Genomic DNA, 12711 nt, shown 5'->3' with positions numbered 1-12711 from the left:
AACGGAAATAAATGTTACAATGGTTCAACTACACAAGCTTGTCTCGTTTCTCATTACACTGCACACATTTGATCTAGTGGTGGAAGAAGTACTCCATTTTTGGGTTTTTTGGGCTTTTAAAGATCGATGCTGGGTTCTACATGTGTGTCTATGGCAAATCGTTTAGCAGTTACCATGGTGACAGGTTTCTCATTACACTTCATAAGTTTGTTCTAGTGCTGGAAGAAGTACTCCATCCAGTTTTTCCACTTATCTGGGGCTGGGTCGCGGGGGCAGCAGTCTAAGCAGGGACTCCCAGACTTCCTTCACCCCAGACACGTCCTCCAGCTCCTTCGGGGGGGATCCTGAGACGTTCCCAGGCCAGTTCAGAGACATCTCTAAGATAGGGTGAGAAAGAAGCTCATTTTGGCCACTTGTATCTGTGATCTCGTAATTTCAGTCATTACCCAGAGCTCATGACCATAGAGAGGGTGAGTGTAGGAACGAAGACTGACCGGTAAATCGAAAGCTCTCTTCACCACAATGGTCCGATACAGCGATCGCATTACTGCAGACACGGCACCGATCCGTCTGTCAATCTTACGCTCCATCCTCCAAGTACATTTTTTGTATTTGTTTGGCTTTTAAACATTGATGCTCTGCCTGGCTGTCTATGGCGAAATGTTAAGCAGTTACCACGGTGACACATTTCTCATTACACTACACAAATCTGGTTTAGTGGTGTAAGAAGTACTCCATTTTTTGTTTGGGTTTTTGGCTTTTAAACATTGATGCTGTGTCTAGTTCTACATGTATGTCTATGGCGAAATGTTAAGCAGTTACCACGGTGACACATTTCTCATTACACTACACAAATCTGGTTTAGTGGTGTAAGAAGTACTCCATTTTTTGTTTGGGTTTTTGGCTTCTAAACATTGATGCTGTGTCTAGTTCTACATGTATGTCTATGGCGAAATGTTAAGCAGTTACCATGGTGACACGTTTCTTGTTACACTTCACAAATTTGGTCTACTGGTGGTACTCAAGTTTTTGTTTGTTTGTCTTTTAAACACTGACAAATTTTGATTTTACACTGATAAAATTTAGCTTTTAAACACAGGCTGGTTCTACATGTGTGTCTATGGCAAAATGTTTAGTAGTTACCACAGTGACATGTTTCGCATTACACTAAACAAATTTGTTCTAGTGATGAAAGAAGTATTCAGTTTTTTGTTTGGGTTTTGTTTTTTTTTTTTTTTTTTGGCTTTTAAACACTGACGCTGTCTAGTTTTACATGTGTGTCTATGGCAAAATGTTTAGCAGTTACCATGGTGACACGTTTCACATTACACTACACAAATTTGATCTAGTGGTGGAAGAAGTACTTGTACTTTTTAAGCTTTTAAACATTGACAAATTTTGACTTTACACGTATAAAATTTGACTTTTAAACACTGACGCTGTTCCTAAGTTCTACATGTGTGTCTATGACCAAATGTTTAGCAGTTACCATGGTGCCACAATACGCACATTAGCAAACACAGCCAAAAGTTTTAAGTTAAGGTAGTCCGAAAAGTCAAGAAAAAGTACAAAATTGATATAAACAACACTTTTATTCAGCAGATTGAATTTCAACAATAAAGCAGCGAGCGGCTAACAGAAAAACAGTTGGCTAATGCTAGCTAGCGTGTGAATGTTATGGTATTTGAGAGAGACTTTTGAGGGTTTAACGGCACAAATCAGCTCATCTGTTGTGGTTCCAACTAAATCAGCTCTTTGTGGGCAGATTGTGTTTTTTAAAAAGCCTAAATGAAAGTCTAACTTGAGTAACAAAGCTTCAGACACAGCAGTGACTTCGGTTAGCGTCATACCCCCGGGGAATGTTGATGACTTCAGCTGCAAAGTATCAGTAAGATTAAGGCCTAAAACAATGATGCCCTGTTGTATTCACAGCCTCTAAAATACCCAAATATCCCCTGCTTTCAATAGCCGTCTTACTCAGAACTTTTGTTTTACTTTGATCCCTCGCCATGGTCTTTCTTTGCCTCAGGAGCCAAAAAACAATGAACTGAATAGTTGCAGTTTGCAAGTTAAAGAAGACACATTGATGGTTTTAAGATTCTAGACGTCATACTCTCAGAAGAGCCAGTTTTCCCTAGTACTAACGTTGTATTTTGCCATAAAATATCCAAAAGCTAAATGCACAAATGTTAAACCTGATCATTTTAGTGTTTATGCCCTAAAACTCTATCCAGGTCGGTGCCTCCTAGTGCCTCCGCTCAATTTCATTTCTCTCCAGCGATTAAGGCTACGTTCAGACTGCAGGGCTTAACGCTCAATTCGGATTTTGTTGTGAAATCCGATGTTTTTGCGAGGTCGTTCACATTTCCAGTTAAATGCGACTTGTATGTGACTCCAGTGTGAACATTAAACGGCCCAAAAGTGTCCCGCATGTGACACTGGAGACACGACGACGTCAACCGCAGCGAGCGTGCTCTGTGTTTACGGAAGTTGACGCGAGCATTGAGCACCTGGAGATTTTAAAGTTCCTCTTGTACCTGAACCAAAACATGAACAACTTGTTTTAAGGAGGAGATTGAGAAGGAGAAGGACGAGGTTTTTGGCCGTGGCGTTTTGTGGGAAAGTGGCAGCGACGTCCATTGAAAGGAACGTGTGGATGTGGAGACGGAGCCAAGAGTGGTGAGTGGTGATGTGCTTCGCTTCAGTGACACAAGTTCACTAACAATTTTCACCTACTTCAGCGCAGAATAGTGACGTTTGTGGCTTATTGATAACATGTCAGTCGGACGAATGCGCTTTGGCCGTTCAGACTGAAGTGTCAAAATATCAGATATGTATCGGTTTCAGGAGCACATTTCGAAGTGGCCTGGGTCATATTTGAAAAAATCGAATCTGTGTCGTTCAGACTGTCATTAAAAGATCAGATACAGGTCACATAGAGGCCAAAAAATCTGATTTGGGTCACTTCAGGCTGCAGTCTGAACGTAGCCTAAGGCCCGTTCACACTAGTACGTATTTGAATCGTTTTCGTTGTGGATACAGTGTTTGTCCACAATAATCCCATTGAAAACGGCTCCAGAATGGCTGATCAGAATCAGAATACACTAGACATTTTGCAAGAACCCGGAAGTTGTAGATCACGCACCAGCCAGTCAGCGAAGAGTTGCGATAGCAGACTGCATACACTATCCTCATTTGGACTTCCTTTGTCAAATATGAACCTCACATTTTTTTATTGCACCTTTAATTTGCAAGTTCATCTCGCAGAAACGACGATCTCTGACAGACATGTTCATTCTGTTTTGTTTGCTGTTGTGCCGGCAATCACCTGGACAGCACTGAGTGTTCCGGCGCATTACATACGTCACGACCAATTGGTTAAATAAAAAAAAGTACCCGCCTACCATCGAGCGAACGAATCCTAATGCTGCGAGGTCAGACGGTTTTCATGAAGTGAAGCCGGCTGATGAATCAGGTTACGTCAAAATTTAGCAGTTTTAACACTTTTCATTTTACTTGCTCCTCATCTGGATTAAATAGTGTTGGCCTATCAAATGTTGTGATTTCATCTGAAACTCAACAAGAGCCTCTGTTCACGCTTACATCACAAACCAGGATGGCGTTTGAAAACATGTGATGACAACTTCTGGCGGGCTCTTTTCATGGTAGTAAGTCTGACAAAATCTACGGAAAATGAGAAAATGGCCCAGTTTTCTTCATCTAAATCAGGGGTGTCAAACTCATTTTGGTCCGGGGGTCGTATCCAACCTACTTTATCCCAAAGGGGCCGGATCAGAAAACTCATGTCATATAAACCCCAAAAATAACAATAAGTTCAAATATTTGTGCAGAGAAATGCAAATCTATTACAGAAATCTTTTTTAATTGATGAACTCTTTCTTTTACAAAATATTATAATATTGTGAACAACCTGAAACTTTAAGAAAAATTCTATTTCGACACAATGTTTTAACATTATCTTGTATGCAAACAGGAATAAGTCAATTTTTCTTGGAAAATCCTGCACTCAGCTCCACTTTTCATATTTTTGACATTTTGCTGATGAGGGTGTCATGGTCAACAGTCAAAAAGGATTGTTTGGAAAAAGACAAGTGTTCTTTTGTGTTGCTCTGGTGGGAGGGGCCACGCACAGAGGCGCTGGAGATGCTGCTATGCTAAGTGATGCAGAAAATTACCAATATTTTAATAGAAAATATAATTCAAATATTTAAGTAGAAAATCAGCCAAGGGCCACATTAAAGGTCTTGGAGGGCCGGATCTGGCCCCCAGGCCTTATGTTTGACACCTGTGATCTAAAGCTACATTCAGACTGCAGACTGAAGTGACCCAAATCAGAATTTTTCACTCCTGCAGTGTTGCCATAGTTACTTTGAAATGGTAATCTGACTACTGATTACTTCTTTAAAAAGTACCTTAGTTAAGTTACTGATTACTTGCTTTTAAAAATAACTAAATGAGATTACAAGTTACTATTAGTTACTTTCAACAGCGGCTGATCCCCCACCCGCTTCCACACTTTGTCGCCAGCAAACCTTTATGTTGCCATCCTTAGCTGAAATAAAAATCAAAATAATGTTTGTATTTCCAGCTGCAAAAGTCGTACGTCTCTCCCTCCATTGTTTACATCTGACTCATGGCAGAGTGGAGATGACGTAACATCATAGGAAACGTGTCACCAGAGACGATTGATTCGATCTCTGGGGTCACACAAGCCACATTGCCAAAAAATCTAAATAAATAAATAACCTACATTGACCGGAAATGCAAAAATAGTAAAAAGCATCCACTTAAAGGGGCCAATATCATGCTGTTTTCTGATCTATGTTGTAATGTTGTTTTCTCATCACAAACAGAACTGGAGTTGTGTTTTGTTTTATTCACAAACAACAATAGAGCATTTTGAGTTTTGAAGACGAACAGGTGAATGAAACTAAACCCAAATCCAGGTCTGTTTTTGAGGAGGAAACATTATAACGAGGCTAAAATCTCACAAGAGTCAATTTTGCGTAATACGTGACATTTAAAAAACGGCTCAGAACGTAAAATTGCTCTTCCAAAAAGTCTTTATAGTCACTTTCCACCTGTGATGACGAGTCCTTCGGCGCAGACCCTCCCCTTTAACCCTGGCTGCGGTGTGAAAATCTCCCGAGGCGGCGTCAGATTTATAGGAGCAGGCTGTGGCACATTGGCCTCAGCAGGAGCTCCGTGTTTCTACATGAATGAACCTGGCTCAGCTGTTACGGAGGAGGACCACTAATCTCATCTTTAAAAACCAGAGAAAGGGAAGAACGGTGCTGTAAAAAAGTTCCTGGAATAGAATTTTTGGTGTGTAAACGTGGACACATGTTCACTGGACTCAAACCCGATGCAGTTTGTGTTTGTTTGCATCATGTTGACAATAACTGAGGTGATATAACTCATCAAGTCCCACTGTTGCCAGCAGAGGGCAGCAGACCAGAGTCCTGCATGGGTTCATTTTTGGAGACTAACCTAGGATTGAACCAGGAGGACTAAACCAGGACTGAACTAGGACTAAAACAGGACTAATCCAGAACTAACCTAGGACTGAACTAGGACTAAAACTGGACTAAATTAGGACTAAAACTGGACTAAACCAGGACTTACTCAGGACTAAAACAAGACTAGCCCAGAACTACCCAAGGACTAACCAAGGACTAACCAAGGACTGAACTAGGACCAAAACAGGACTAAAACTGGACTAAAACAGGACTAAAACTGGACTAAAACAGGACTAAAACTGGACTAAACCAGGACTAATCCAGAACTAACCTAGGACTGAACTAGGACTAAAACTGGACTAAATTAGGACTAAAACTGGACTAAACCAGGACTAACCCAGAACTAACCAAGGACTAACCAAGGACTGAACTAGGACCAAAACAGGACTAAAACTGGACTAAACCAGGACTAATCCAGAACTAACGTAGGACTAAAACAGGACTAAACCAGGACTAATCCAGAACTAACCTAGGACTGAACTAGGACTAAAACTGGACTAAAACAGGACTAAACCAGGACTTACTCAGGACTAAAACAAGACTAACCCAGAACTAACCAAGGACTAACCAAGGACTGAACTAGGACCAAAACAGGACTAAAACTGGACTAAAACAGGACTAAAACTGGACTAAACCTGGACTAAACCAGGACTAATCCAGAACTAACCTAGGACTTGAACTAGGACCAAAACAGGACTAAAACTGGACCAAAACAGGACTAAAACTGGACTAAAACAGGACTAAACCAGGACTTACCCAGGACTAAAACAGGACTCAACCAGAACTGAACCAGGACTAAGTGTCGGGATGGGCCCGGAGGTGCGCCCACGTAGACTGTCGGGTGGCCGCGGGCGAAGGGATCGTGCCCCACGGAGGTAAGCGCAGACACCCTGCTCCATGGGGTCCAGGGGGGTTAGAGTCTCTCTCTTCAGTACAAGATTAGTCCTGGTTTAGACCTGGTTTAGTCCTGGTGTAATCTTGGTTCAGTCCTGGTTTAGTCCTGGTGTAGTCCTGGTTCAGTCCTGGTTCAGTTCTGCTTTAGTCCTGGTTTAGTCCTGTTTTAGTCCAGTTTTAGTCCAGGTTTAGTCCTGTTGTAGTACAGTTTTAGTCCTGTTTTAGTCCAGTTTTGGTCCTGTTTTGGTCCTAGTTCAGTCCTTGGGTAGTTCTGGGTTAGTCTTGTTTTAGTCCTGAGTAAGTCCTGGTTTAGTCCTGTTTTAGTCCAGTTTTAGTCCTAATTTAGTCCAGTTTTAGTCCTAGTTCAGTCCTAGGTTAGTTCTGGATTAGTCCTGGTTTAGTCCTGGTTTAGTCCTAGTTCAGTCCTGGTTTAGTCCTCCTGGTTCAGTCCTAGGTTAGTCTCCAAAAATGAACCCGTGCAGGACTCTGGTCTGCTGCCCTCTGCTGGCAACAGTGGGACTTGATGAGTTATATCACCTCAGTTATTGTCTGATCATCCTCCTGGTTCAGTCCTGGTTCAGTTCTGCTTTAGTCCTGGTTTAGTCCTGATTCAGTCCTGGTTTAGACCTGGTTTAGACCTTGTTTAGTCCTGGTTTAGTCCTGGTGTAGTCCTGGTTTAGTCCTGGTGTAGTCTTGGAGTAGTCCTGGTTTAGTCCTGGTTTAGTCCTGGAGTAGTCCTGGTGTAGTCCTGGTGTAGTCCTGGAGTAGTCCTGGTGTAGTCCTGGTGTAGTCCTGGTGTAGTCCTGGTTTAGTCCTGGTGTAGTCCTGGAGTAGTCCTGGTGTAGTCCTGGTTTAGTCCTGGTGTAGTCCTGGTTTAGTCCTGGAGTAGTCCTGGAGTAGTCCTGGAGTAGTCCTGGTTTAGTCCTGGTGTAGTCCTGGAGTAGTCCTGGTTTAGTCCTGGAGTAGTCCTGGTGTAGTCCTGGTGTAGTCCTGGAGTAGTCCTGGTGTAGTCCTGGTGTAGTCCTGGTTTAGTCCTGGTGTAGTCCTGGAGTAGTCCTGGTGTAGTCCTGGTTTAGTCCTGGTGTAGTCCTGGAGTAGTCCTGGTTTAGTCCTGGTGTAGTCCTGGTTTAGTCCTGGTTTAGTCCAGGTGTAGTCCTGGAGTAGTCCTGGTTTAGTCCTGGAGTAGTCCTGGTTTAGTCCTGGTGTAGTCCTGGAGTAGTCCTGGTGTAGTCCTGGTGTAGTCCTGGAGTAGTCCTGGTTTAGTCCTGGTGTAGTCCTGGAGTAGTCCTGGTTTAGTCCTGGAGTAGTCCTGGTTTAGTCCTGGTGTAGTCCTGGAGTAGTCCTGGTTTAGTCCTGGAGTAGTCCTGGTTTAGTCCTGGAGTAGTCCTGGTTTAGTCCTGGAGTAGTCCTGGTTTAGTCCTGGTGTAGTCCTGGAGTAGTCCTGGTTTAGTCCTGGAGTAGTCCTGGTTTAGTCCTGGTGTAGTCTTGGAGTAGTCCTGGTTTAGTCCTGGTTTAGTCCTGGAGTAGTCCTGGTGTAGTCCTGGTGTAGTCCTGGAGTAGTCCTGGTGTAGTCCTGGTGTAGTCCTGGAGTAGTCCTGGTTTAGTCCTGGTGTAGTCCTGGTTTAGTCCTGGTGTAGTCCTGGAGTAGTCCTGGTGTAGTCCTGGTTTAGTCCTGGAGTAGTCCTGGTTTAGTCCTGGTGTAGTCCTGGAGTAGTCCTGGTTTAGTCCTGGTGTAGTCCTGGAGTAGTCCTGGTTTAGTCCTGGAGTAGTCCTGGTTTAGTCCTGGAGTAGTCCTGGTTTAGTCCTGGAGTAGTCCTGGTTTAGTCCTGGAGTAGTCCTGGTTTAGTCCTGGAGTAATCCCGTGTGTAATCACTACCCGCCCGTAAAATTCAAGAACGTTAAAACCCACCCATTTCAGCAGGACTCTGCACCAGACACCTTAAAATAAAACTAAAATAAGACAAAACTGATCCAAATGTGTCCTGTAGCTGTTATTTATCTCTCAAGTAAATACTGAACAACTTTGTATGAATAAAAGTTCAAACATTATGACACTAACCTTTTTTTTTAAGGTATCTGTTGGTAAAAAACAAAACAAAACAGTATTTAAAATAACAATACTTTACGATTCAGTTTATAATTTTAAGTAAAAGTAAAAGTAGTCCACCAACCAGACAACCAGTTTGTTAATTCTAAAATGAATGAAATCAGACACAAGAGAATAAACGAGTCTGACAAACGTACAATTCTATATTTGATCCGTGGAACATTTTTCTCACAGCTGATTGGTCCCGTATTAAAACACAGATATTGCATTGTTAGTCGTGTGCGTGTAAACACCGTGTACAAGCATAGAGAGCGTTGCAGCATGTAGCAGTGGGCCTCTTTTTTTAACAGTCTGCGCGGTAAATCGTCTTTGTCCATGGAAAAAAAATGACATCGGGAGACGAGTCCGGAGTGCTGGTGGTTGGAAGCTGCGGAAGATTCTGGAAAAAAACGGACCGTAATTCCGATCCACAATCGACAAAAACGTGTAAACCTTTTGAGTCCCATGCGTCATCAGCTCAGTAGGCAATGGTTTTTCATCTTTATTTGTAAAAAAAAATCTCCATTCGTTCTCATCTTGACCACTAGAGGGCGCGACGTTACTCCGCTTTTTTTTTTTTGGGGACTGTCCACTTTTATTCCCGTACGAAGCGAGTGGCAGAGTGGTTAGCTGCGATATTTTCCATGCAACCCTTCCAGTCCGGCCAGTTTCGAATGGATCGTTGAGGCAGAAACGGGCGTCAAAATCTGCTACGCCGCGGTAAAAAAATGAAGTTCGAAATGAAGTTTTTAAGTCATTGTCGGTGGCAGGTTCACATGTTAAAGGGAGTCTCTTTCATGCAGCAAAAAAAACAAACATTATTTGACGATTCATTTCCTTAGATCTGTCTTCGCGTTGACGTTTCCAGTCATTTCCAGTTGTAAAGTCCATTATTATTGACAGTTCTGTTGCTTTTTTTCGTGTTTATGACAGTGAAAACCTACAATTTTACAAATACTGTTGCATTTTTTTCACACCGGATCGTCACACGTTGTCGAACTAGGGCCGGGCATTTCATCCAATTCGTTTAATTCATTGTGTTTTTCATAAATGATTGTGAAATTGAGGAGAAAGTTTACTCCTGACTTTCTAACTTGCAAAGCGGCGATATTGTGCAATTGTGGAAATGATGGGCGTTGTAAAAAATGACATTCTAATTTCAATTATTGTTCAAACAAGATTACACACTGTATGTAATTGAAGGAATTTTACAATGTCATAAATAATAGGATATGAAGAATGTGCCGACTTTAATTAAAATGGATTCAAATCGTAATCCAGGGTGTGAAAAAGAAAAAAAAGAAAAGAAAGTGAAACTGAATCTGTTCATTTGTTTTTCAATATAAAACCAAAAATAAGAAAACGAAAAAATAACTGCTTTCTTCATTATTTGTCTCCAAAACCAAAATGAAAAAACACAGAATGATTTGTTTTTTTCAGTTTTCGATTTTGTGTTTCAATGAATAATGGAAAAAAAACGGATAACAGACGTTTCCCATTTCTGTGACTTAAACTGCAATGTGGGTTTGAACCAGGACTAAACCAAGACTAAACCATTTTCAGTCTTGGTCTGGTCCCAGTCTCAGTCCCGGTCTCAGTCCTGGTCTCAGTTCTGGTCTGGTCCCAGTCTCAGTCCCGGGTCTCTCAGTCTCTGGTCTGGTCCCAGTCTCAGTCCCGGTCTCAGTCCTGGTCTCAGTTCTGGTCTCGGTCCCGGTCTCAGTCCCGGTCTCAATCCTGGTCCTGGTCTGGTCCCGGTCTCAGTCCTGGTCTCCATTCTGGTCTGGTCCCGGTCTCAGTCCCGGTCTGGTCCCAGTCTCAGTCCCGGTCTCAATCACTGCCTGGTCCTGGTCTGGTCCCGGCCTCAGTCCCGGTCTCAGTCCCGGTCTCAGTCTGGTCTCAGTTCTGGTCTGGTCCCAGTCTCAGTCCCGGTCTCAGTCCTGGTCTCAGTTCTGGTCTGGTCCCGGTCTCAGTCCCGGTCTCAGTCCTGGTCTCAGTTCTGGTCTGGTCCTGGTCTCAGTCCTGGCCTCAGTTCTGGTCTGGTCCCGGGCTCAGTCTTGGCCTGGTCCCGGTCTAAGTCCTGGTCTCAGTCCCGGTCCGGTTCCGGTCTGGTCGGACCTGGTTTAGTCTTGGCTCAGTTGTTATCCGTTTTTTCCATTATTCATTGAAACACAAAATCAAAAACTGAAAAAACAAATCATTCTCTGTTTTTTCATTTTGGTTTTGGAGACAAATAATGAAGAAAACAACTACTTTTTCCTTTTCTTATTTTTGGTTTTATATTGAAAAACGAATGATCCACGAATGATCCACGGATTAAATTGCCCGGCCCTTTTTCAAACAATCTTCACTCTTTATATTTATTCAATAACCTTCCTATTTCACTTGTAAAATCAGTGTCTCACAAATTAATGCCCAATTATTTTCCTCTAACCCAGAGGTCTCCAACGTAACTCCAAGTAACTCACCAAGGGATTTCTGAATTATACATATTGTGCTGAATAACTCAAAGTTGATGAATTAACTTTATAAATGTTTAATTTTAATGCCTAACTTTGTGTGTTATAGGTTTGTCTGTTATATGTTCCCCATCTAAGGCTTTCCTATGCTCAGTTTCTTGTTAAAATTCGTAGCTCTTTGACATTTTCTTTTTGTAAACGTAGCTCGCTGAAAGAAAAAGGTTGGAGACCCCTGCTCTAACCACTGTTCTCCACCAGATGGCGCTCTCTCTGCCTTCTCTACGCATCTGTAAACCAGTCACACACCTTCAGTATTTGTCCAATTACCAATTTGTCCAGCTTTGTCAAATTATCTTCACATTTCACTCGTAAAATCAGCGTCTCTTTCCACATTTTGATGAGTTGTTGTCAGTACTGTTCACTCACGTCTCCACCAGAGGGCGCCCTCTCTCTCCCAACTCCTCTGTGTATCTGTGAGCAAATATTTTTCATTTTTGTACTTGTCAAATTACCGTCATATTTCACTTGACTTATTGTAGTAACCTCTTCCCCCATGTCTCCACTAGATGGCGCCCTCTCTCTCCCTCCTTTCTATAAATCTGTGGGCAAACATTTTTCATTTTTATACTTGTCAAATTATCTTCACTTGTAAAATCAGTGTTTCTTTCCACATATTTAAGACTTATTGTTGGTATTTTTTCTCTCATGTCTCCACCAGATGGCGCCCTCTCTCTCCCTCCTTTCTATGTATCTGTGGACAAACATTTTTCATTTTTATACTTGTCGAATTATTGTCATATTTCACCTGTAAAATCAGTGTCTCGTTCCACATTTTGATGAGTTATTGTCAATACTGTTCACTCACGTCTCCACCAGAGGGCGCCCTCTCTCTCCCACCTCCTCTGCGTATCTGTGAGCAAATATTTTTCATTTTTATACTTGTCGAATTATCTTCATATTTCGCTTGTAAAATCAGGGTCTGACTTATTGTAGTAACCTATTTCCTCATGTCTCCACCAGAGGGCGCCCTCTCTCTCCCTCCTTTAAATTTTCTCCTTTCTTTTTTGTATTTGTCAAATTATCTTCATATTTCACTTGTAAAATCAGTGTCTCTTTCCACATTTTGATGAGTTATTGTCAATACTGTTCCCTCCTTTCTCCACCAGAGGGCGCCCTTTTTCTCCCTTCTCTCTATGTATCTGTGAGCAAACATTTTTCATTTTTATACTTGTCGAATTATCTTCACATTTCACTTGTAAAATCAGTGTCTCTTTCCACATTTCGATGAGTTATTGTCACTACTCTTCCCTCAAGTCTCCACCAGAGGGCGCCCTCTCTCCCAACTCCTTTATATTTTTTTTTCTCCTTTCTTTTTTGTATTTGTCGAATTACCTTCATATTTCACTTGTAAAATCAAGTGTCTCTTTCCACGTTTTGATGATTTATTGTCAATACTGTTCCCTCATGTCTCATTTCTAGATGGCGCCCTCTCTCTCCCTCCTTTCAATGAATCTATGAGCAAACATTTTTCATTTTTGTACTTGTCGAATTATCTTCAGATTTCACTTCTAAAATCACGGCCTGACTTATTATAGTAACCTATTTCCTCACGTCTCCACCAGATGGCGCCCTCTCTCTCCCTTCTCTCTATGTATCTGTGAGTAAACATTTTTCATTTTTATACTCGTCAAATTATCTTCATATTTCGCTTGTAAAATCAGTATCTCTTTCCACA

The sequence above is a fragment of the Boleophthalmus pectinirostris genome, unplaced genomic scaffold (assembly GCF_026225935.1).
Source record: "Boleophthalmus pectinirostris isolate CB_2022bp ecotype Guang Dong unplaced genomic scaffold, ASM2622593v1 HiC_scaffold_13, whole genome shotgun sequence".
Classification (NCBI taxonomy): domain Eukaryota; kingdom Metazoa; phylum Chordata; class Actinopteri; order Gobiiformes; family Gobiidae; genus Boleophthalmus; species Boleophthalmus pectinirostris.
Note: the sequence above shows the minus strand (reverse complement) of the source record.